This window comes from Acomys russatus, chromosome 30, assembly GCF_903995435.1.
Source record: "Acomys russatus chromosome 30, mAcoRus1.1, whole genome shotgun sequence".
Lineage (NCBI taxonomy): Eukaryota > Metazoa > Chordata > Mammalia > Rodentia > Muridae > Acomys > Acomys russatus.
The window spans coordinates 5,268,577-5,292,488 of NC_067166.1; the positions used below are offsets into that span (position 1 = coordinate 5,268,577).

At 44.3% G+C, this 23,912-nt stretch overlaps 1 pseudogene; it reads left to right on the plus strand.

Moving 5' to 3' along the window:
• LOC127212199 (protein LLP homolog) overlaps positions 1 to 18,233 on the plus strand; it is an 86,250-nt pseudogene extending 68,017 nt beyond the window's left edge.
• Positions 18,234 to 23,912: the final 5,679 nt, after the last annotated feature.

Consider the following 23,912-nt stretch of genomic DNA (forward strand, 5'->3'; position numbering starts at 1 on the left):
CTCGTAGTTCAATGCCAGCTCCAATTGGCAGTCCCTAGAAGTTTTGTAGCAAGGGGCTCTCCGGATGGTAACAGTTCTTATTTGCAGCTCTAAAGACAACAGCCTCACCTGTCAATTTTTTTTTCTGTGTCCTTTATGCTCTTGAAGACACCCTGTGCTCGCCCGTGCCTCATACACACCCACTTCCTACAGAGCAGCTTCACATCAGAGTACTGGGTTTTCGAGCAACTTCCATCTGTTGCTATTCCCAGGCTGTGCTGCGCCTCTAAGTGTGGTCCACAGATTGGCAGCGGCAGAGTCATTTGGGAGCTTGTTAGAAATGGAGGATCTTGGACTACGCCCCAGACCTACTGAAACAGAATCTGCATTTTAACAAGATCCCAGGTGTTTCCTACGCACAGTAAAGCCTACAGACACTCCCCTATTACAGTCCTGAGTGAACAGAGCTGACGTCGGCCAAACTCTTTGTTTTGGACGAAAGTTCCAGGCGGTGGTGAAACACCTGGCCCACCTTTTAAGGGACGGAGTTTTGGATCCTTTCCAGAACGTTTCAGGCCAGCACCCCAGCACCTCTACCACCTGTGGCTGCCTCCAGGCACCAAGGCTAATGGCCCTTTCATCTAGGACATATTTCTCATCTGGTGTGATCTATAAGCCCAGATAAGTTGGGCCACTGTGACAGTATTGATTCCCCGTGACCAAATGCTCTCACCCTTAATTCCAGCACTTGGGAGCAGAGGCAGGCGGATCTCTGTGAGTTCAAGGCCAGCTTGGTCTACAGAGTGAGTTCCAGGACAGCCAGGGCTGTTACAATGGGAAACTTTATCTCGAAAACAACAACACAAAACAAAACAAAGTGTCTGGTTTGAATGATGTGGAAGTGTCCCAAGCTTTGGAATTGTGTTTGAATGTGCCTAGGTGGGTCTAAAGGGTGGAAAAATCTGATTTAGGGTTGGCCCTTAGAATTATGGAGCATCCATCTGGTCTCCGGTCTCTTATCTCTCCCGCAGGTCTAAGGGCTTGCATTTGGAAGACTTTAATTAAATTCCTCCTTCTCCGCCAATGTCTACTACCCTCCGGCAAACACCAGAGCACGCATGGAAATCAAACTCAGCTGTCTCTGAGTAAACAGTGTAAGGAAATATTGTAACAGGTGATTCCCCTGTAGTAAGGCTTGCCGGGGGACTAACTAGGAACGGCACCGTTGCTTAAAACGCAGAGCCAAACACACACGATTACACGAGGGGCAGCAGAAACGGTGACAAGATCTACCTGCCGCTCACACACGCCCTGGGGGGACATCCAAAGACCCAGCTTTGCTGAGTCCTTCCCAGTCTTCTGCTAGAGGGTCAGGTTCTTCCTACGTCACTTCCTAGTCTTTTATGTCCTTCTGGTCTTTACAGGAAGTTAGGGCAGGAGTTCTCCTGTTCCCCGCTTCACGGATGAGGGTAGTGCCAGATACTGAGGGACACGGTCGCTTTCTTTTTCTCTTCCAAGCCCTGAAGCAGTTGAGCCAAGGGTGCCTAGGGCTTGCGACAAGAGTGCGGGGCAGTTGCTGACAAGACCAGTCTGGAGAGCACACCTAGGCTCCTCATGCTTCTTAAAAGCGTTTTCTGATGGAATGGCAGGGCTTGACCTCAGCTGAGGCAAAGCCCAATCCCAGGAAACTTCCCGAGAACAGGGAAAACGCCTTTTGAGGCAACTTGTCAGAGAGAGTGGAAGGGGTTGAACACACCAGTTAGGTCCACACCCCAAACTCACCAACCAGATAGGAAGGGGAAAAAAAAACCACGCAACACGCTGCCAAAATATCTCGTGGAGAGCAACGATGGAAACCACCAGCCCAAGCTCCCTTGGTGAAAGGGCTCTGCTCCAGTCACAGTACATAGGGGCAGCCCATCCTGATCGGTGATTGAAAAATGAACAATGAAACAACCTGCCAATCAGGCTCTGGCCTCTGAGCGCCTGTGAGGTACCCCAGTCTGATGGAGGTCTTGCCTGGAGGGAAGATGGGCTTGGTAAGGGCCCCTCCGAGTCCTGTCTGCAATGAACATGCACATTGTTTTAAAAAAGAAATATATTTCCTTGCACTCACACTCTGGCCAGTGGCATTATGTGTGAGGCAATGAGAACTCGAAACATCTATAACTGGGGGGGGGGGGGAAATAGAAGCTTGGTGCCAAGAGATTTTCCAGTAAAAATTGCTTGGCAGGGAGAGGATGTGGGAAGGGGATAGAAAATACAATGATCATCAGACGAAGGCACAGATTCACTGGAAAAGCTTGGCAAACCTAATTCCAGAGAAACAATGCGGATGAGAGGCTCTCTCTTCTTTCCTAGCTGTGGGCTGGTGCCCTGGATGGGGAGGCTTTGGGGTACACAGCGGACATGCTGCTGACATTTTGCCAAGACACAGCTAATGGCTTGAAAATTGCTTTTTTCTTTTTACATTTAGTCTTCTAAGCTGGGGGTGTCTCCCAGGCACCACACATGCAATTACCGCTGTGTTTCTATCTCCAGTTTTTTGGGGGGGGGTTCTTTTTGGAAAATTAGCAGAAGCACAAAGACTGTTTTTGTTTTAAAAAAGGATTCAGATGATTTCCTAGAAGCAGCCTGAAAGTTAATATAAATTCTCCAAGAATTGATGATCCCCAAACAAAAAACAAGACACTCTCCCCCCTCAAAAAAAAAAAAAAAAAAAGATAAGAAGGCTGTAGAAAGCAGGTTGGGGCGGGAATGACAGCCGAGTCAGACATGGTAGATCACACCTATAATTCCACATTGTAAGAGGTGGAGGGAGGTAGAAGGTGAGGTCAGATCTGGCCTGGACTATCAAGGGCTGGGGACATACGTTAGTGATAGAGAGCTTACCTCACATGCTCAAGACCCTGGGTTCCAGCCTCATGGGGGGGGGGGCAGGCTAAGTGACTAATCACAGAAGGCTGTGCAGTGTTCATTACCCCTTTATGCTAATTTACATGGTTACATGCAGTCTGGGGAGGGACTGAGACCTGCCTGATCCCCTGTCATAAACAGACTCTGTGTTAGGGCTTATGTGTTTGTTTTCTTTTCTTTTATCCTTCTGAACAAAAATACTTAAATTTGAAATTGGCTACCTTTTACAGAACAAAACTGGCATCATATGTTCAAAAGCTGTGGCAAAATTACTTTTTTTTTTTTTTTTTGCAGAAGCTGTGTTGCCTTAGAAAAGTCAGGTCCTGCTGTGTGTCCTCAGTTGAGGATGAAGCTCAAATTGCCATCTGGTATACCTAAGTCAACCCACTGACTCCTTCTGTACTTGGTAGTGGGAACCAGGGGGTCTCTGGAAGGGGGAGAGTCCAGTGGACCACCTGAAGTGTGTGTGTTCACTGCTCCTGAGTGAGAGGGTGCCCCAGATGCCCGAGCTGTCACCGATGCAGCCAGATCACTATCTTCCCAACACGATGGGTGTACAATGCTAACCCCACTGAACATGTCCGGACACTTAGCAGTTCATGGCTTGGTGAGCTAAGACTTTATTTCCTGTATTGTAAAGTATATTTTCTAAGCTTCTCATTAGACTCATTGTGACAATATTCCAAAATCTGTTTAAGAAGGGGATAAAAAGCAAGTTTAAATGAGGCAAGTATCACATACCGACTAAATCAACTTCATCTGCTAGTCATACAACTGAGAACCAGGGGCTGGTGAGATGGCTCTGCTGTTAACACTTTCTGCTCTTTCAGGGAACTAGAATTCAATTCCCAGAAGCCACAGCAGCAGCTCACCACTGCCTGTTACTCCAGCTCAAAAGGAACCAACCCCCCTCTTCTGGCTTCCAAGGGCCCCACACTTGCATGTATGCACACACCCACAGGTATCCATATAAACAAAAATAAAATACATCTTTTAAAATACCTGTAGGGGTCTGGAGAGAAGGCTTGTGGCTAAGAGCACTGACTGCTCTTCCAGAGGTTCTGGGTTCTATTCCCTGCACCCACATGGTAGCTCCCATCTGTGGTCCATGCATGTGGTACATAGATACATGTGTAGACAAAACACCAATACACATAAATAAAATAAAAATGTATTTTGTCTTAGAGTTAATATTGCTGTGATGAAACACTATGACCAAAAGCAACTTGGGGAGGAAAGTGTTTATTTGACTTTCATATCCTGAGTCACAGGGATAGAGGGAAGTGAAGGTGTCTCAAATGGGGAGGGACCCTGGAGGCAGGAGCTGATGGAGAGGCTATGGAAGAGTGCTGTTTACGGCTTATTCAGCCTGATTTCTTATGGCACCCAAGACCACCATCCTATGGACTGCACCACCCATAATGGGCTGGGCCTTCTCACAGCACTAACTAAGAAAATGTCCTTCAGACTTGCCCATAGGCAGATCTTATGAAGGCAGTTCCTCGGCAACTGATGACGATGCGTGTGTGGCAAGTTGATGTAAAACTAGCTAGCACATCCTCAGAACCAGCGGGTTTGAAGGGCTCCAATTGTAAACCAATACACCACCATCGCGTGTGGCCATAGACCTGCGCAGGCATACAACCCACTCTTGAGCAGGACTGAAATTGCCCAACTTTACTGAGACCCACTCAAAGCACTGCCACAAATTAATAGACAATAAAAATTTCTCTGGGTTAATGAGTGATAACTAAGCAGAGTAGAACATTTGCGAACTGGGAAGACAGTATATGCAGAGATCAGTCAGCTTTTCTCTTCTGTGAATACTATTAGTTAATGTCAACACCTTGATCCATCTGAAATGCACTTGCAGGGGAGAGAAAGAGCAAGATAGTGAGAGCATGGAGGCGCACGTGACAGGACGAAGCTTCTGTCACTGTGTCTGCCTGGAGCAACAGTCCTCCCTCCCTTTCTTATCTTAAGATTCTGGTGGGCTGCCCTGGCCACTGAGGTTGGTCGGGTGATGGACATATATGCAGCAGCACAGTTCACAGCTTCTGCTCTTAGGACTTCCCCGGGAAGGGATTTCTCAATCCCTCAGCTGTGCAGCTTATCACACGTACTCAGGGCTGGCAATAAATGCCCATGTTTCCAGGACAAGTCTTGGGGAATAAAGTTAATACAGAAGAAGAAAATTTTTAAAAGGAGGAGAAGGAAGAGGAGGGGTGTGGGAGGGGTGCGGGAGTGGGTTGGGGGGGGAGGCAGCTCTTTTTCTTAGCTTGGTTGCAGTAATCAATCCATACCTCTCCTTTAGGTTAATTGAATTTTATAAGCTAAGGATCCAGATGCTCTTCCTTTCTCTAAAATGTTATGAATGGGAGCTTCCCTAAGAGTCTGAGGTTGTGGGAGAGCGGGGCCTGCCTCTGACATGAACTCTGGTGCCCCTGATTAGACCACCTCCCCTTGATGAGGAGGCCCAGCGGCACACAGAAGAAAGAGAAGGAGCCTATCTGGATGAGACGTGATGGGCTGAGGTCATATGGTGGGGGAGGGAGTCCCCTTCGGTCAGAGGTCTAGGGGAGGGGAATAGGGAAAAAGAGGGAGGGAGGGAGGGGATGAGAAGATAAAAGTGAGGAGATAACAATTGGGATGTAATCTGAATAAATTAAAATAAAACACGAAATAAAATAATCAGACACACTCGCGCGTGCGCGCACACACACACACAAATAAATAAAATAAAATGTTTACAAAAGAAAAAGAGTCACAAATACCTCCTTTCCTTGGGCAACATTGTAAAACCTGTGCTTTGGGGATAGATAAGACATAAAACTCACCATATAAACCAGAAGACTTCTGGGAATAAACAAAAACAAAAGCAAAAACAAAGCCAGGGTGACTGTATGAGAACAGGCTTAAGTGGCAATTTTACAGTCACTGCATTAGTTACTTTTCTATTGCTGTGATAAAATACCGTAAGCAACGTATAAGAAGTAGGAGGGGTTTTTTTGGCTTACACTCCAGAGGTGGAAGCCGTAATGGTGAGGAAGGCGTGGCAACAGGTGGCTGGAGCAAGACCCTGGCTGGTCACGCGTCATCACACAGGAAGCCAAGAGAGACGGAACCGGAAATGGGTGAAGCTAGCAACCCTGAAAGCCCACCCCCTCCAGTAAGGCTCTAGATCCTAAAAAATTCCATAATCTCCTCAAACAGAGTCACCAACTGGGGACGAAATGTTCAAGTATGGGAATCTACGGGGGACATTTCTCATTAAAACGACCACAGTCGCTCTTAAGAAGAATATCGTTTTGCCGAGCGCAGCTCGCCTGTAATCCCAGCATTCTGGGAGGCGGAGGCAGGTAGATGTCTGTGAATTCAAGGCCAGCCAGGTCTACAAAGCGAGTCCAGGACAGCCAAGGATATACAAAGAAACTCTGTCTGGAAAAACAAAAACAAACAAACAAACAAAAAATCATTTTTTCCGTGTATTGTGTGTCTATGGAAACTGCCAAGGGCCATGCCATTTAGTGGGGTTCTAGCTCTCCGGTAAGCTGTGTCACATCCGGCTGGAGTACACTGTTCAGCAGTACAGATGAGCAGCCCACGTTCAGATCCTGTTCCCATGCTTCTGTTTGTGTGCTAAGCTGAGGAGACTTAGGGAAATTCAGGTCACAACTCGTAAAACCAGAAAAAGCTGGCTTGCTCTCTTCTGGACTAGACACTGACTACTCAGGATGTAGAGCGTGCTCCTTTCTCTTGGGCAGTCTCTCTGATGCTCTGAGCATGCCTTTTCCTCACCGCCCCCGCCCGCAAACAGCCATCTTTGTAGACTGGGGTACCGACTCTTTGTCCACAAGTCATGAGGTCACTATAAACCCAGATCCAAGTGAGGCCAATCGGGTGCTTCTTCCAAAGAATTCAGACTAATAGCTATCTAATGCTCAGGTAGCTGGGAAGAGACTGTATTGATTCGGAGCCATTGTAAGTCATATTTAGCAATTTGGCCAAGAGAAACCCCCCCCCCCCAAAAAAAAAAAAAAAAAAAAAAGAAAGCTAGTCTTAAGTGAAAGAGAAGGAGAGGCCCATGTCCTGAGAACAGTGGAAATTGGAGGCAGAACTTGTCACCAAGTTGTAGTCATGGCTCCCAGGCATAGTCTCTCAGACTGGGCCAGCTTCCTGCTTAGGGCTCAGTGAGATGCTCTTATCCTTACACCCTTTCTCCCACACCCCATTACACATAGTTTGCTGCAGCTAGCTCAATTTGATTCCTATTTCTTTCATCCAAAAGTAACTGAACAAATACCATGAAATATCTTTTTGGTGATTTTTTTTTTTTTTTACAGCTCAGATATTCCCTCAACAATTTACGGGCCAAACAATTCCCTTTCTGTGTCTTAACTTTCAAATCCAAATGTTGATTTGCTCCTTCCCTCATTGATTCTGCAGATCTAGAAGAGGAGGGGACGATGCCCACACTATGAAGTCACATGAGAGCCACATGGACTTAATTGGGACAAAGGTCAGATAAACACTTATGAGTATCTCCTTTCCTTACTGTATCCTATGTCTTGGTGTTGATACATAACAGTGGGATGTCAAGAATGGTTTAACTTGCTCACTTCGTTTTTCCTAATGTAGACAGTTCAGAAAGCATAACAATGCATGAACTACCGAATGAACTTTTTGCAGAACGGCTTCTAGGAAATAAATGGAAGTGGTTGGTTTTCTCCAGCTCTTCTCTTTGTATATTTCTCCCTTTGGGGCCTCTACCATCCCTCTACCCATCTCCCTCAGAGGACAGTCCCTGACAAACTGAATTACAGTGAAGTGTTAGTGACAATTTGTTACTTCTACTAGTTGTGTTTGCATTTTTTTCTTTTTAGGAATCTGGAGAGGGCCCTGTGAATGCAAAGAAACGACTCTCTAACGCCAGCTCTTGGACTTCACTGTGGATTCATAGAGAAACTCTTGGGGGTTGTCTAATTGTTCTGGAAGCTTCTCATGTTACACAGGATGCCTGAATACTTGGTAAAGAAGGTGAATATAAAATAGAGTGGCGGCATTCAGGGTGGCTTTTGTTGTTACACAATCTTAAGGAATTTTACCTTTGCTTTATTACTCTTGGGTCTGAATTCTTAGAAGCTGTGAGTAAAGCAGAGGGGAACTGGGAAGTAAACTGTAGGCAAAAAGTTGAAGTCAGTAAGGTTTTCCAGGCCTCTGTATTTGCATACGTGTGTGTGTGTGTGTGTGTGTGTGTGTGTGTGTGTGTTAGAGATAGCTAAAGAAATGCTAGTTGGGAGAGTAGAAGAGGCACACACTTCTTCCAAGGTTTAAGCTCCTAAACTAGAAAGGTATGCTGGCCAGGGCCAGTCAAGGAAAAGCTACAAACCCTACTGTTGCTCTCCAAGTCTTAGATTGCTCTACTACAGCAGAGGAGGTGGGCTCCTCTTGTGTGAGGTCGGAGATCTTTAGCTTGGCCAGCCAACCAATAGACAAACAACTGTCCCTCCTTCCGCTGTGGGCTGTCGGAGCAAGAGTCACCAAGCTGTACTAATGAGCCACCACTCAACAAGGAATGGACCTACAGCTATCTACTCACCTTTAACGTAGGCGCAAAGACAAAGCTGTGGTCAGACCCAGGAGAATAACATTGGCTGGTATGGTGAAGCCTTCTCTCACAGGCTGGGAAGGGCTACAGGTAGCGGAAAGGCCTTCTGGGGCAGAATTGACTTCGCTGAGTGCTTGTGTTACTCACTGATGCAAGGATCAAGGCAACCATGCATTTCACTTCCCCTTCCAACCTGAACAAGGCCTTCTATTTTCTCAGTGAGATTGATCCTGGGGAAAGATTATATTCTACAGTGTACGGCTGTGCACAGCTTGTGTGGAAAGGGCGTAGGGACATCAAAAGTATTTCAGAGGCCTGCAGTCCATATAAAAGGGTGCAGTTTTATTATGTAAAACTACACAATTCAAAAATAGAATCACCATGTGGGCCAGCAATTCCACTCTAAGGACATAACCTTCCTCCCATATAAAAAACAGGATCACAGACCAGTTTGCATATCCATGTTATGGTGGTATTATCCACAATAATCAAGATGAATGAATGGAAGAATGAATTAATCAATTAATAGAACACAGTGTATACACACAGGTGAGACGGAATATTGCCTCGTGTTACAACACAGATGAACGTTGAGAATATCGTGCTAAGTGAAACAAACCCATTCTAGGGAGACAAACACTGTGTGAGAGGTGTTCTTCCTCTCCCTTAGTGTTTGAGACCAAACCATCCCAAATGGGATCTATCCCCACAAGGTATCTTTCACTGGGCCACAGTCTGGCCCTGTATGAATTATGTATAGTACTCAAAAATCCTAGAAAGACAGCCCGGGCTCGGGGCAGGCTCGTCACAGACAGTTTCTGTTCTCTGTGTGTAGAAGTTCTATGTGTACTGCACTGTAGTTTTGCAAGATTAAAAAAAAAAAAAAAGTCTTCTAGAAATCATTGTGCAACAACATGGCAACAGCTGGTTACTACTGGCCTATAGCTTCAAAGTTGTTAGCATGGTCAATTTGACGTTACGCACTTGAAAACCACAATTAAAAAGAAAAACTCACGCAGGTGAGCTATACGTAGCAAGTAGTTTCGCCCTCCTGAGAGGAGATGCGGGAGGACTGCTCGGAAGTAGTGTTCCTGGGAGGATGCTCACCGGGCAGGAGGGTTGGCAGCGCTCTACCTGATGAGAGAAATGTGCTGCACACATTTAGCAAATGCAGGCCGAGCCTGGGCTGTTTCTCTTTCAGGAGCAGCCCCACAAGGCGCCCCATTCCTGGGCCTCGTGCTGCACTCCCTGGGAAGTAAACAGAGCTGGGAGGCTCCCTGTTCTAGGAAAAAGCTAATCAAATGATCCAACTGCTCTGCTCCTCGTTTGGAACCCCGGGAGAGGTACCAGGAAGCACAGTTTTGGCCGAGAGAAGCGTGGCTATGAATAAGGGAAGCTGTCACAGGCAACTGCTGCCCTGCTCGGCTTCCACACAGCCCCTTAGCCTTTGCCCAGGGGAACCCGCAGAGCCGCAGTAGGTATCAGCCACGGCGCTGGAGTCAGGAACACAGTTATCCAGGCTTCCGCCTCGCCTCTGCGTTTTGGAAGAGAAACTGACTCCTACCCTTGTCCCAGTATTCAGTGTTTGGGAAAAGACCCAATTAGCTAGAAGATGGGGAGCCTGGAATTTGTGCGAAGGTGGGCTGTGGCATTAAGAGACAGTTAGGGAGTTTGTAACTCCAAACCCCTCCAACAGTTTCTTAACTATCCTCAGGAGACACTCTTGGCTGAGACAGGAGGGAGGAGTATGGCTTCAGAGAGATGTGGGCCTTCGCCCTCGGTGGGAAGCAAGGCTCCTGTGAGCCCATTTCAGTCTTTGCTAATGAACCATTTCAGGGCAACTGAAGTCACTGGAGTCACTGATAATTGCATACATTTTCTTCCCTCACTCTTTTCACTTAAGATTCTTAGGTCTCCGTCCATGAAGCCCCATTTTTAGTAACACACTGGATCCTGCCAACATCCTGGGGCTGAGCTTGCCTTTCCACTTCTAGGAATTTCCACTGACCAGGGGGAGGGGCTCCAGGCTGCCAAGACGGTTGTGAACGTGTGTGACCATCTAGGAGTTTGCGAAGTCTAAAGGTTGGGAGGGTCAAAGGTCTCTCCCAAGCACCTGAGGTGAGTAGCCCCAACCTCTTCGAAACAAGAACCCCAGTTCACCTCAGCCCCAAGGTGACCTAGTGCCAGAATTGTGTTTTAGTCACTCTAACCAGTCCCCAGGCCCACACGAATACAGCATCCAAAAAGGCAAGCTTTTGGAACTACAAACCCCCGCGGGAGGGCAGCAGGACTTGCGATGATATGGTTTATGGAGTCTCATTTTTTAAAATCTGACATACTTACAATGAATGATGCCGTGAAAAAAACAACTGGACCCACCCCAACTCCTTGTGCGCTGTTTATTGCCTTGGATGGCATTAGGGTCAGATCAGAACACAGCCATCAGGGAAGAAGCTCTGAACAACGGAACACATCTCACCCCAAAGTGAATCTGCAGTTAACCCTTTGAGCAGCAGAACAATATGATTCTTGCCTAGTGCTTAAAAGATACCGAAACAAGAGTCACAAATACGAGTAAATTCATGCCCTAAGTGGACATTTCCCTCAGGTTTTGTAGGGCCTGCTGTTTTTTGTTGTTGTTGTTGTTGTTGTTGGTTTTTTTTTTTTTTTTTAACCACAGGGCCTCTGATGGTTTTTATAGTAGAGACTCTGATAACTAAACCTCTGCTTTTTGTTGCCTTCCAGATGTCAGGTCTCTCCCTTCCTTCCCTTCTGTCATTACCAGTCCCCATGCAGAAGTGTGGGGCGCTCTTTTTTTTTTTTTTTCAGCCTCTATTCTCTGCAGAAAGCCAGCCAGGGAGGCCTGTCGTACTACTAAGCCTTATTTAATATGGCTAACTTTACTGGGTGCTTGTGGCCCGGGACCCTGGTATTTGCAGCTCTTAAATGCCATCTCAAATCCATTACAACTCGTGGGTGAAGCTAATAAAAACCACTCAAAGACCAAGACAGTTGGGTGGAGCAGGACCAAACCCTGGCATTGGCACCCACGTCACAGGCTTGATTTTACAGGAAGAATGTGGATTTGAGGTGACCACCTCTCAGTATCTGGCTGTTCTTTCCCAAGTCTCTACTGAGACGTTTGCAGCACCCCCAAGGGCCAGGATCAGGGCTCAGTCAATGGCATCAGATGTGAGACTGCTCTTCCTGCCGCAGATCCATGCGTAGTTAGAGATGAGCTGAACTGAGCCAGTGATTTGCTCAATTTTGCATGGCCACGTTTACAGAGGCCACATGGAATCTGCTCTCAGATCTCTTGAGAACTTTCTAATCAAAGACTGCAGAGTTCAAAAGTCCTTGAGAAAGCCATCTGGGAACTTTTGTGTGCTGACAAGTTTGTTCTCCAAACTCACAAACACACTTGCAAGATGACAAGCAGATACCACAGACTTCTGGGAAAAATTCAGTACCACATTGTGGCCTGAGAAAAAGCCGCAGGCTCTTGAAGGCCGCTTGTCTCCTACCAAGTTAAAATACCTACAACCTCATAATCCACTGCTTTCAGGAGAACTATCTGAAACTACCCTGATAATGGCTCAGGGATGTGCTGGCTAAAAAAAAAGGAGGGGGATAAAAAATAAGTCTAAAAGTAGCCACCACTTGTTAAGTACTCACACATACATTTTACTGAGCTTTAAACATAAGCTGTGTGACTCATTGTCATCGTCATCATTTTGTGAGGTCATCATGTTGTGAGGTCATCATTTTGTGAGGTCATCATGTTGTGAGGTCATCATGTTGTGAGGTCATCATGTTGTGAGGTCATCATTGTTATCTCACGCTGCTGAGAGGAGTAAGTTGTCCTAAGACATGAAGCTTTTAAGTGTTGTGCCTGGATTTGGAACTATACATGCTTAGATGATGCATAGGGCAGTTTGGTCCAAAACGAATACTGTATGTGTTGATGGCACCTGAAGATTAAAATCAAGCTTAAAGTTTGCAGTTACACAGTAACACTGTAGCCATTGCAGTGTTACAATGCAATGCTTTGTCTGTGCATCTACAGCAACACCAGGGTCAACAACCTACTATGTTGCAGGCCATTTAAGAAGAAACAGCAGTGTAATTTCCTATCATGCCTGGAGCTTGAAAGCAAATGACTATGCCCCTGGCTTATAGGTTTCCTGTACCAGATGACTTGCTGTTACTTTAGAGCCTCCTTCTTCTACTTATTGAAAAATGATGTCACTGTTGTGCAGGAGGCCGGCCAGCAGCAGCCACAAGTATCTTGTGTTTATAATAACTGTGTGATAGTCCAGTGATGATGAAATGGCCCAGTGACGCATTTCTCAGCATACCCCTAGCATTAAGGAACATATGTCTGCAGTTCTGCCTCATCCACATGATTGCCCCAACAACATGCATGCGCCGTTCTCCATCCTCTGAAGACCTGCCCCTTGAATGCATCATACATAGTTTTCAGTCGTCGCGGCAAGCATCGCTCAGCCCTGCCTCTCTGTGTGGAGACCACCCTGTCTTCACTAGGTTTCTGTGCATGTCCTTTTCTCAGCATCCCCAGATAGTTTATGCAGAACTACAGGACTACATTAATCTGACTCTAATTGCAATTGTTTTTATGCTTGCCCGTCTGTCTCCTGTTGAAGACAGAGTTTCTTGAGGGAAGATTCATGCGTGTGTGGCTTGTGCCCCTAGGACTGGCATGTTTCAGTTCAGTTAACCCTTAATGAATATTGCTGAGTGCAAGGACAGATGGCTAGATCCCTAAGAACTCACATCTTTTCAACAGTGGTGAAAATGTTAGCTATAACCACCAAAAGCAAGAATTTCTATTTGTTTGTTTGTTTGTTTGTTTTGAGACAGGGTTTCTCTATATAGTTCTGGCTGTCCTGGAACTCACTCTGTAGATCAGGCTGGCCTCGAACTCATAGAGATCCTCCTACCTCTGCCTCCTGAGTGCTAGGTGATGGTGTGTGCCATCACCATCCAGCTCTGAGCAGAAAATGTTTTTATACATTAAAAGATGGGTCATTGCATGCATCCTACCTATTCAATATTCAATCTGTTCTGGAACTGGGGGCCATTCAGAAATGTGACTGCTTTTCCAACAGTTGTACTATGTTGCACACGTGTTTTTAAAAGGGCATTATGTGGTTCAGAATGACCTTGAACTTCTGATCCTCCTGCCTCCACCTCCCAAGCGTAGGGATTAGAGGTGTGCCCCCACCACACTCAGTTTATGAAGTGCTGGGAATTAAACCTAGGGCTTTAGTTAGGGCTGGGCAAGCGCCCTACCAACTGAGCGATATCTGCAGGCCAACCCTAACACATCTAAATTCATTATTTAAATTCCAGTTGTCATACTTTGTAAAGGATCCCACTTACTTATATAGTTCAAAAACACTAAGTCCTGCATATCCATTCAGAATCAATTGGGCTTTGAAAGCCCATTCGTTATCTAATGCATCAATAAGACAGCGAGCCTTCCTGGGAGGACAGATCTCAAAACGGTTACGAGTGAGATGACATGCCTTTACCTCCACCGTTGTGCCTCTCTATTCCTTCAGGATTGCAGTAGTGCCAGGGTCACAGGGTTACTGTAGATAAAATGCGATGACTCACGGTGCTTAGAATAACGTTCAGGGTATTCGGAGGGTTTGGCGGGGGCTAGTGATCTTATTAATACTTTAGGATTTGGTCTCTATGGCACAGACTTGTTAGAAAGCAATAGCGCACAGAAGGAGTGGGTAAGAAAAACTGCGCAAGTGCCCACCACAAAGGCTGTCTTCCTTCCTGGGTATTTCCTGGACAGGATGTAAATTGGGGCATTTCCCCAATAGAAAATGAAGCATGTTGAGAGTGGGGAAACTTTGCAGTTTTCCTGGGCATCTAAAGCCTTGTCCTTTCTTTTTCCATGTGGCACCCGGCACATAGATTCCTGCTGGCTTCCTTTATAGCTTCATGCTCTCTTAGTGTACAAATCCAAGTGCAGCTGTGGTGGTGTTTGAAAATAATCAAACTGGCGTCACCAATCCCCTTCTTCCTTTTCTTTCTCCCTGAAGTTTCTTTCTTTCAAACAGCTTTAAAATTCCATTACCAAATTTCCTCTTGCCTTTTAAATATATTACACATTGTGTTACGTATTTGTGGTTGAGATAATCACATGGACCCATTTGTTTTAAATTAAATGGGTTTAGGCAACAAAACCCTCCAAGTGTCCTGGTAAAAACTTCTCTGCATGCAACATGGGCAGAGCCTCGAGCAAAATAATTAGGAACTAATTTGTCAGAATTGTAACCTGCTTGCAACTTTTACACTCTATCTCTTTCAACTCCTATGCAGAGATAAAATTCAGATTCCCAGGCATTCAACACAACCCAGTAGCAAGGGCTATGTTAAAGTTAATAGGACCCCTTCTAAATTATAACCAGATACAAGACCCCTTCTCTGTATTCGCTGTTGAGTACTGTCAACAAGGTTCCTAAACCAGTTGCATGTTTGGGGCCAGTTAAGAACAGAAATTATATCCGATGTATCCTCTACTATAAGTCATAGAATGAAGGGACTAGAAGCTCTGCAGAGGATAGGACAGCAACCAAATAACCAGAGTAATTGGAACAGTCACAAAGGCTGAAACAAGCGGCCTCATCGCTGTTGAAGCTTGCATATACGTTTGCACCGGCCCTTTTACAAAATCTCATACAGCTCTCTGTCACGCAGAAGGCTGTTCAGTGTCAGTCTATGAAGTTAACTTAAAAACATGCACGCTGGGGCTGGAGAGATGGCTCAGCAGTTAAGAGCACTGTCTGCTCTTCGAGAGGTCCCGAGTTCAATTCCCAGCAACCCCATGGTGGCTCACAGCCTTCTGCCATGCAGGTGTACATGTAGACAGAGCACTCATATACAGTAAATAAGTAAATGGTTTTTAAAATGCATGCTATAGAAAGAAGTTAAAGGACAGGTGGCAGGGACTTGTTTCTATTGCATTGCTGAGTGTTTAACAGTTTGGTTTTAAGTAATTGTTTTTAAAAATAACTTGAACTTTACTGAGTTTCATGGTGGGTGCCTTTAATCCCAGCACTTGGGAGGCAGTGGCAGGCAGATCTCTGAGTTCAAGGCCGGCCTGGTCTACAGAGTAAATTCCAGGACAGCCAAGGCTACAGAGAGAAACTCTGTCTTGAAAAACCAAAGAACCAAAAGCAAACAAGCAAACAAACAAACAAGATCTTTATTCTTAGTGTAGATTTTAGAAGCAAATCTATACATCAGCCATATTTTGTAATGCCTGGGGCACCTGGGTTTTATCTGAGGGTTTTCTCCCTGCCTGCATTCTCACTTCATGCACCCAAGTCAACAGAGCCAGACGGGAAAGTAGTTTCTAAGTCAGAGGAAGTTACTTAGGAATCCATGGTTTACTTATCTGGTAGGGACAGTGTAAGTAACGGTAAAGGAAGGCAAAGTGAGTGTCGGTGGCTTTAGGAGGAATCACGAGTTGGGGGTAACCGGGTCATCATCCCCTGATGCTCTTGAATGTGGTTTTGTCAGAAGCAGGGTTCCCTCTTTCTAAACACCCCCACGCTTACGCCGGACTCAGAAGTGAAGTCAAGACAACAGGTTGTGAAAGTCAAAAAAAAAAAAATTTTTTTTTTGCAGAGTTAAAAAAAAAAAAATCACAAGCATGGTTCAAAGCCAAATGTTCAGCTGTGGAAACTGTATCTTCAATGTAAACTGCAAGGCTTTTCAATACCCTTTTAAATAGCACATGTCCATGAAATAAGAGAAAGTTCAATTATTTTGTATATGAATATGCTTAAGGTAAAACTATGTAACTCTATCATTTTTTTTCAGTAAATATGGCTATCACAATGACAAAAATGTGCAAATATAGTTTGCTGGTGAAGTTTGTGATTAAACAATGACTTTTTTTTTTAAAAATGTGAAATAGTTCAATTGTTGCAGAGCAGAATTTGACAATTTCATATGTGTTCCACATGTGTTTACTCTTTAACTCATTAATCTTACTTCTGGGAATCTATATTACAGAAATACAGACAAAAAATATAAAAAGCTCATTATTAGGATAATTTGGTACAGTGTAAGTTTTAATAGCCAAAGACGGGAAACAATTCAAATAGGAGTCTGGTTGACCAATAATAGGCACATCTACTCGATGAAGCCCTATAAAGGTACGTGAAGTGAGAATATGGGGCAGACGCAACGGCTCAGTGGGTAAGAGTGCTGCCAAGCCTGCTGCCCTGAGTTCACCCTTGGGGACGACCCGGTAGAAGATGAGAACTGACTTCCACAGTGGGTCTCCCTCTCCTCCCCTCTCTGTCTCTCTGTCTCTCTCTGTCTCTCTCTTTCTGTCTCTCCCTCCCCCCTCTCTCACACACACACACACACAATTTTTATATATTTACAAATATATTAATCTTTAAAAATGTAAGACTACCCGTATTACGCTCATTTCTTTATATGGTATGAAGTGGAAAATTACCTTTAAACAATGAACAATGAGGGAACAATTCCCAACTCATTCTGACACTACAATTGCCTTAACACAAAAGCCAAAGTCCTCACAAGAAAATAAAGCCATTAACCAGTATATCTTATTAACATAAGCATACAACTTCTCAAAAATACTAATATGTGTGTGTGTGTGTGTGTGTGTGTGTGTGCTAATGTGTGTATTACATATAGTATGTAACAGAACAAATTAGGATTTACCTCAATAATGCAAGAGTGGCTTGACAGCTGAAAATGAATTAATATGATATACCACATTAATAGAATAAAGCAAACAAACCCAAAAAGAAATCATACAATTATCTCAATAGACACAGAAAAGTAGTTGATACAATTCAACAGCCTTTTGAAGTGAAACACTCAACAAAGGGCTTGGTGGCGCATGCCTTTAATCCCAGCACTTAGGAGGCAGAGGCAGGCAGATCGCTGAGTTTGGTGCCAGCCAGGACTACAGAATGTTTCACTGAGTGAAACATTGTTGAAAAAGAGGAAATTAAAGGGGAGAAGGGGGAGGGGTGGAAGGGGACTCAGGGAGGGGAGGAAGCATCAACTTAAGAAACTAGAAACACAAAGGAATTCCTTCTGATAAAGACTATCCATGGAAAATGTACACCCAGCCTCACCATTAATTGCGGAAGAGTGAAAATATCTTTTAAGACCCATAGAAAGGATCCGACGCAGGGTGCGTAGTCATGTTTCTCAGGTAAAGCATCCCTAAAAGCTTACACTGTAAGTGAAAAAGGAAGACACATGCTGAAAAGAGAAAAAAGAATTGTCCCAAGGGAGCTTAGCAGATGTAAAAGTATCCTCAGAGTTGATAGTGATGAATCTAATGAAGGATGCTGGAGAAATAGCAGCTGTGGTGGTACCCAAACATTGCCGGGAGTGTGTGGCAGATGATGTAAAGGATGACATGAAAATGGATACTGAAATTAAGAGAAGCAAAAAGACACTTGTAGACCAGCATGGCCAGTACCCAGTGTGGATGAGCCAGAGGCAGAGAAAAAGACTGAGCAAAGAGAGAAGAAAAAAGCAGGGGAATAGCAGAGCCCAGGCAGCAGAGAGCCTGGCCTGGTGGACCCTTAAAGACTGGAGCGTGTTACGTGCTGCTGAAGTTCAGTTGCTTGGAATGTCTTCACGGGCTTCAGCTCTCGCTAAATGGAAGCCTTTTGTTTTCATATTTTAGTTTGGACTTAATTCTGTAATTCAAAAACAAAATAACACATTTGTGTTGGGAACTTAAATAAAATAACTTCTGTGATGAAAGAAGAAAAAAATAAAATAAAAGATCCGTAGAAAGACAAGGATAGTCTACTTGTGACTTTTACTCAAGATTTTACTAGAGATTCTGATCAAAACAAACAAGGAAAAAAAGATATAAAAGGCATCCATCCTGGGAAGAGTGAAATGAAACTATTTCAGTTCACAGATGAACTAGACCATCCAAATGGAACAACAAAACATTTTAATGACTATTTCTAAGGAGAAAAAGGAAACCTACAGAGGTAAGATTCCTGCAATTACAACTTGCATTGTAAATTAGCTGTTGCCACTTTAATTGGGAAAATGGTCTACATACTTGTAAAGAAAGACTTCACTAAAAACAAACAAAGGAGCTGGAGATGGGGGTTTATCAGTTAAAACTACTTACTGCTCTTCCAGAGGAGCCAAGTTAGGCTCCCAACGCTATACAAAGTGGCTCAGAACCATCTGTAACTCCAATCCCAAAGGGAATGAACTGACGCCCTGTACTGGCTTCTGCAGGCATTTGCATACACGTCATGTATACTCAAACATACACACACAAAATAAAAACATTAAGACTAAATGCCTAAAATCACCAGCTTCATCCAGGTTTGGCGGCTCACGCCTTTAATTCTAGCACTTAGGGGGGCAAAGGCAAGTGGATCTCCGTGAGCTCAAGGCTAACCTGGTCTACACAGTGAGTTCCAGGCTAGCCAGTTACATGATGAGACCCTGTCCCAACTCCCACGCTATAAGAACCCCTCTAAAACCAGAACCGCCAGATTTGCACGGCTCTATGTCTTTGTGTTTTCATTCACGTTTGTGAAATGTACAATGCCAAGGATCAAGGTGCACCATGGTGGGTGACAGTGGACGTCACTGACAGAATCACAAATACCCCCCTCTGGCAGGGACAGTAACGACAAGGGATACTATGCATGTGTAGGGCGGAGGACGCACTCAGAATCCCTATAAATCTTGATCAGTTTTTCTGCAAACTTGAAACTGTTCTCAAAAACAATGTCTCTTAAAAATATTTAAAAATTGAAGGGGCTGGAGAGATGGCTCAGAGGTTAAGGGCAGTGACTGCTCTTCCAGAGGTCCTCAGTTCAATTCCCAGCAACCACGTGGTGGCTCACAACCATCTATAATGTGATCTGATGCCCTCTTCTGGCCTGTAGGTGTACATGCAGGCAGAGCACTGTATACAACACAATAAATAACCTTTGGGCTGGAGAGATGGCTCAGCTGTTAAAGGCTAGGCTCACAACCATAAAAATTGAAAATAAGAGCTGGCTCAAGATGGTTAAGAGGACCCAGGTTGGATTCACAGCACCCGCATGGCAGCTCACCGCGCTCTGTCGTACCAGCTCTGGGGGATCTGAAGACCTTTCCAAGCCTCATCCAGCAGCAAACCATGCACGTGGTAAACAGATACACATACAGGCAAAACACAAACAAGCAAAATAGAATACGTATTCAAAATAAATTAAAAATAAATGAAATGGATGACCCTGAGTATGTACCAAATGTGGTGACATAAGTATATGGAGAAAAGCTGGACGATTTTATACAGGATTCTTCCAGTGTACAATCTGAGAAAAATGCACCTAAAGAGAGAAAAGAATTGCAAAAATACTTTTACAGTCTTGAGCTGTTTTCAGTAATCAAACCAGTGATATATTCTTTTGTTATTCTGAGACCTTTGTCTGTGCCTTTGCTATGGGATAAAATGAAAATAAATGTAGTGTGCCTTTGAAAAGCAGGATTTTATTCAACGGGAGAGATTGTGATAGTTTCATGAGATTGTGTTCTGGAATCTTGCATTGGAATTTGAGGTGAGTGAGTGACAGGGCAGAGGCGCTCATGGTTCTCAGAGTGAGGCCCCTAAAGACCATTTCCAATTTAGAAAGGCCTATTCTACATCTTCTCCAGAGATTTAAAAAGTGAGCACACCATGTAGTTAGCCTTATCAAGAGCAAAAACAGCTACTGCAGTGCAGGGTTGCACTTTGTTCTCTTCAAACAGGGCTCAAGTTCTAAGCTCTGGTGACTAGAAACGGGACCTTCTCGGCAAGTAGATAACGCTGTATTTTGTAAACCCTAATCCTATAGCTAGATTTCTGAAGGAGGATAAAAGAGTTTCTGAGACACATGCCTTTAATTCCAGCACTGGGGAGACAGAGGCAGGCAGATCTCTGTGAGTTTGAGGCCTGCCTGGTCTATAGAGTGAGTTCTAGGACAGCCAAGGAAGGCTACAGAGAGAAACCCTGTCTCTAGAAACGAAATAAAACAAATAAACAAATGAAGAAGAAGAGGAAGAAGAAGAAGAAGAAGAAGAAGAAGAAGAAGAAAAGAAAGAAAGAAAAAGAAAATAACTGTGGAAAAGTCAGGAGGATGGATAGAGAGATGCACAGAAAGTCAAAGGGAGGGACACTGAGTTTGAGGGTTTTTTGAAACGGGTGTGGAAAAGAGTTTCCTCTTTCATTTTGGGATGTCCACTGAGGAGGAAGGTCAGCTGGTGCTTTCTCTGCCTCTCTGCAGGCTTTCACCCCAGCATCTGGCTCTTCAGTCTTTGTTGGTGAAATTGAACCTTTGAGAACTATTATCCTTGGCTGCTGCTTTGCACCACTCAACCTGAATTAGTGTTCATCCACGACAGCGCCCCTCGGAAATCAACTAAGGGATGCTGAGTCAGAAAGGCTCAGGGCATCCACTGGGAGCCACAGTCACTAGTGGAATGCAGGGCAACCTGAGAATCAGCAATGACAATAAAATGACGCAAATTCCTGAGGTCATAAAATCAAATAAAAAGTCTAATTAAATAACCGAGGAGGATGAGACCATTTTGATAATATATGTGAAAAAGAGCCAAGCTTTCACTCAGCCTTTTTTATATATATTATAGATGAGAGGAAATTCCCCTTTGGAGATGCATTTTTGCTAATATATAGTAGAATGTCACCATTTTACACCCTGTGATGAATCAATGAATCCAGATAACAGCAATCCAGGGAATATTGAAATAACAATGAAAGAGAGCCAATCACATACCTTTTAGTGGAAGTGAGCGTTGAGGACATCTGACCCAATATAATCCAATCTAGGTCCAACCAACAACTACCAGAAAACACAAGGGACAAATGAAATGATTAGAGGCACTGTGGGGAGGCAGCAGGAAGCAGCACAAATCCTACAAGAGGAATGATTTGATTTGTTAAATAAATTGTAAGGCGGGTAATCCCTGGATTAAGAGTTGACACACTTCTAGGTTGTTTCCAGTTTCTAGCATTTATGAATAAAGCTGTTATGAACATAGATGAGCAAGTGTCCTTGTTGTGTGATGGAGCATCTTTTGGATATATGCCCAGGAGTGGGATAGTGGGTCTTGAGGTAGAACTATTCCCAGTTTTCTGAGAAAGAACCAGATTGCTTTCCAAAGTGGTTGTACCAGTTTGCACTCCCCCCAGCAATGAAGGAGTGTTCCCCTTTCTCCACATCCTCACCAGCATGTGCTGTCACTTGAGTTTTTTTTTAATCTTAGCCATTCTGACAGGTTGAGATGGAATCTCAGAGTCATTTCGATTGGCATTTCCCTGATGACTAGGGAAACATGGGTAAAGAAACAGTGGTACATTTCCACAAAGGACTACTACTCTGCTATTAAAAACAAGGAAATCTTGAAATTTGCAGGCAAATGGATGGAATTAGAAAAGATCATCCTGAGTGAGGTAACCCAGACCCAGAAAGACACACATGGTATGTACCACTTATAAGCAGATATTAGCCACGTAATGCAGGATGACCATGCTACAATGCACAGACCTAAAGAAACTATGTAATAAGGAGAACGCTTGACTCTCATTCGGAAGGACAAATAGAATAGACACAGGAAGCAGGTGAAGAGAAGGAACAGGATGGGAGCCTACCACAGAGGTCCTCTGAAAGACTCCACCCAGCAGGAGATCCAAGAAGATGCTGAGACTCACAGCCAACCTTCGAGGTGGAGAGCAGGGAGTCTTATGGAAGAGTTGGGGGATAGAAGGACCTGGAGGGGTCAGGAGCTCCACAAGGAGACCAATGCAGCCAACAAATCGGGACAGAGGAGGGGGGTGCTGCAGAGACTGATGCACCAACCAAGGACCATGCATGGTGAGGACCTAGACCCCCTGCTCAGAGGTAGTCGACAGGCAGCTCAGTCTCCTTGTTGGTCTCATAATATGGGGAGTAGGGACTACTTCTGTCATGGACTCTGCCCGCTCACATTGATCACTAGGGGGGGTTGCCAGGCCACAGAGGAAGAGGATACAGGCAGTCCAGATGAGACTTGATAGGCTGAGGTCAGATGGTAGGGGAGGAGGACTCCCCTTCCCGAAGACTAGGGGATGGGGGGCGGGGTGATGAGTGTGGGAGGATAGGACCTGGAGTTGACAAGGGAGGGGGCTACAATCGAGATGTAAGGTAAACAAATTAAAAAATAAAGAGTTGAGAGATAACATGCATTATAATGTATTCTAGTATTTCACTAGAATCCTGGCTCCAATAGAGAAACTGAGGGAAAACACTTTATATACTATGAAAAATGTTTAAGTAAATTGACTAGACATAAATAGTTATGGCTTCTTTAGATGCAATAACTCTTGTTTAAAAAAATGAATCCATACCTTTTAGAGCTTTTTAGAGCTATATGCTAAAATAGTTATAGATCCATCAACACAAGCTCTGGATTTGTTTTAAAAATCACTTTCATCAGGACAGAAGGAAATGGGTGGGGATAGATAAAATGTGATTGATCATGTCTTTGTAATTATTGATGCTAAGCATATGAATGTTTATTGTATTTTCTTTTTACTTTGAGTATTTTAAATATCTTTTTTTTTTTTTTTTTTTTTTTTTTTGAGACAGGGTTTCTTTGTGTAGACCTGGCTATCCTGAAACTCTCTCTGTAGACCAGGCTGGCCTCAATCCTCTGCCTCCAAGTGCTAGGATTAAAAGCATATGCCACCACTGCCTAGGGAAATAGTTTTCACATCAGAAAGTTATAAAGGGAAAAAGTTAATGGATAGATCTTCTGCCTGCTGGAAGCTTGTCATTCAGTATATCAGTGGCCACAGTTGGAAAGACCTGACAGAGAGGGCAGCAGTGAGCCCTGCTCACAAGGCTGCAGTGAACAGTGAGTGAAGGCTGGAAGCTTGTCACAAATGCCAAGTGCCAGGCGTTCTGTGTCATCGAAAGGCAGTTCTCTTTATTTGAGCTCATACACAGGGCCACGCCAGTGTATGTCACTACCCTGAGCCTTTAGACACAAAGATAAATCCAGACACCCAACTGCTAGTCTATCAGGATGATGTACAAATCACCATCTTGAGTATCATGGCTCCTTCTATCTTGGGAAAATATTTATGGGAAGGCACCTGCTTGCAGGATGAAAAAAACAAAAACAACTAGCATTTGAAGTCAACTCATTTTCTCCCAATCCTAGTTTTAAACCAGCATGCTATATGTTGCAACCCTGACATGCTAAGATTGCCTTCCTTTGGAGAGGCTACCAAAGCCCACAAAATAATGGCATTTCATCGCAGGAGGGGCATGGCCTGTAATAGTTGTCATTACTAGAATAA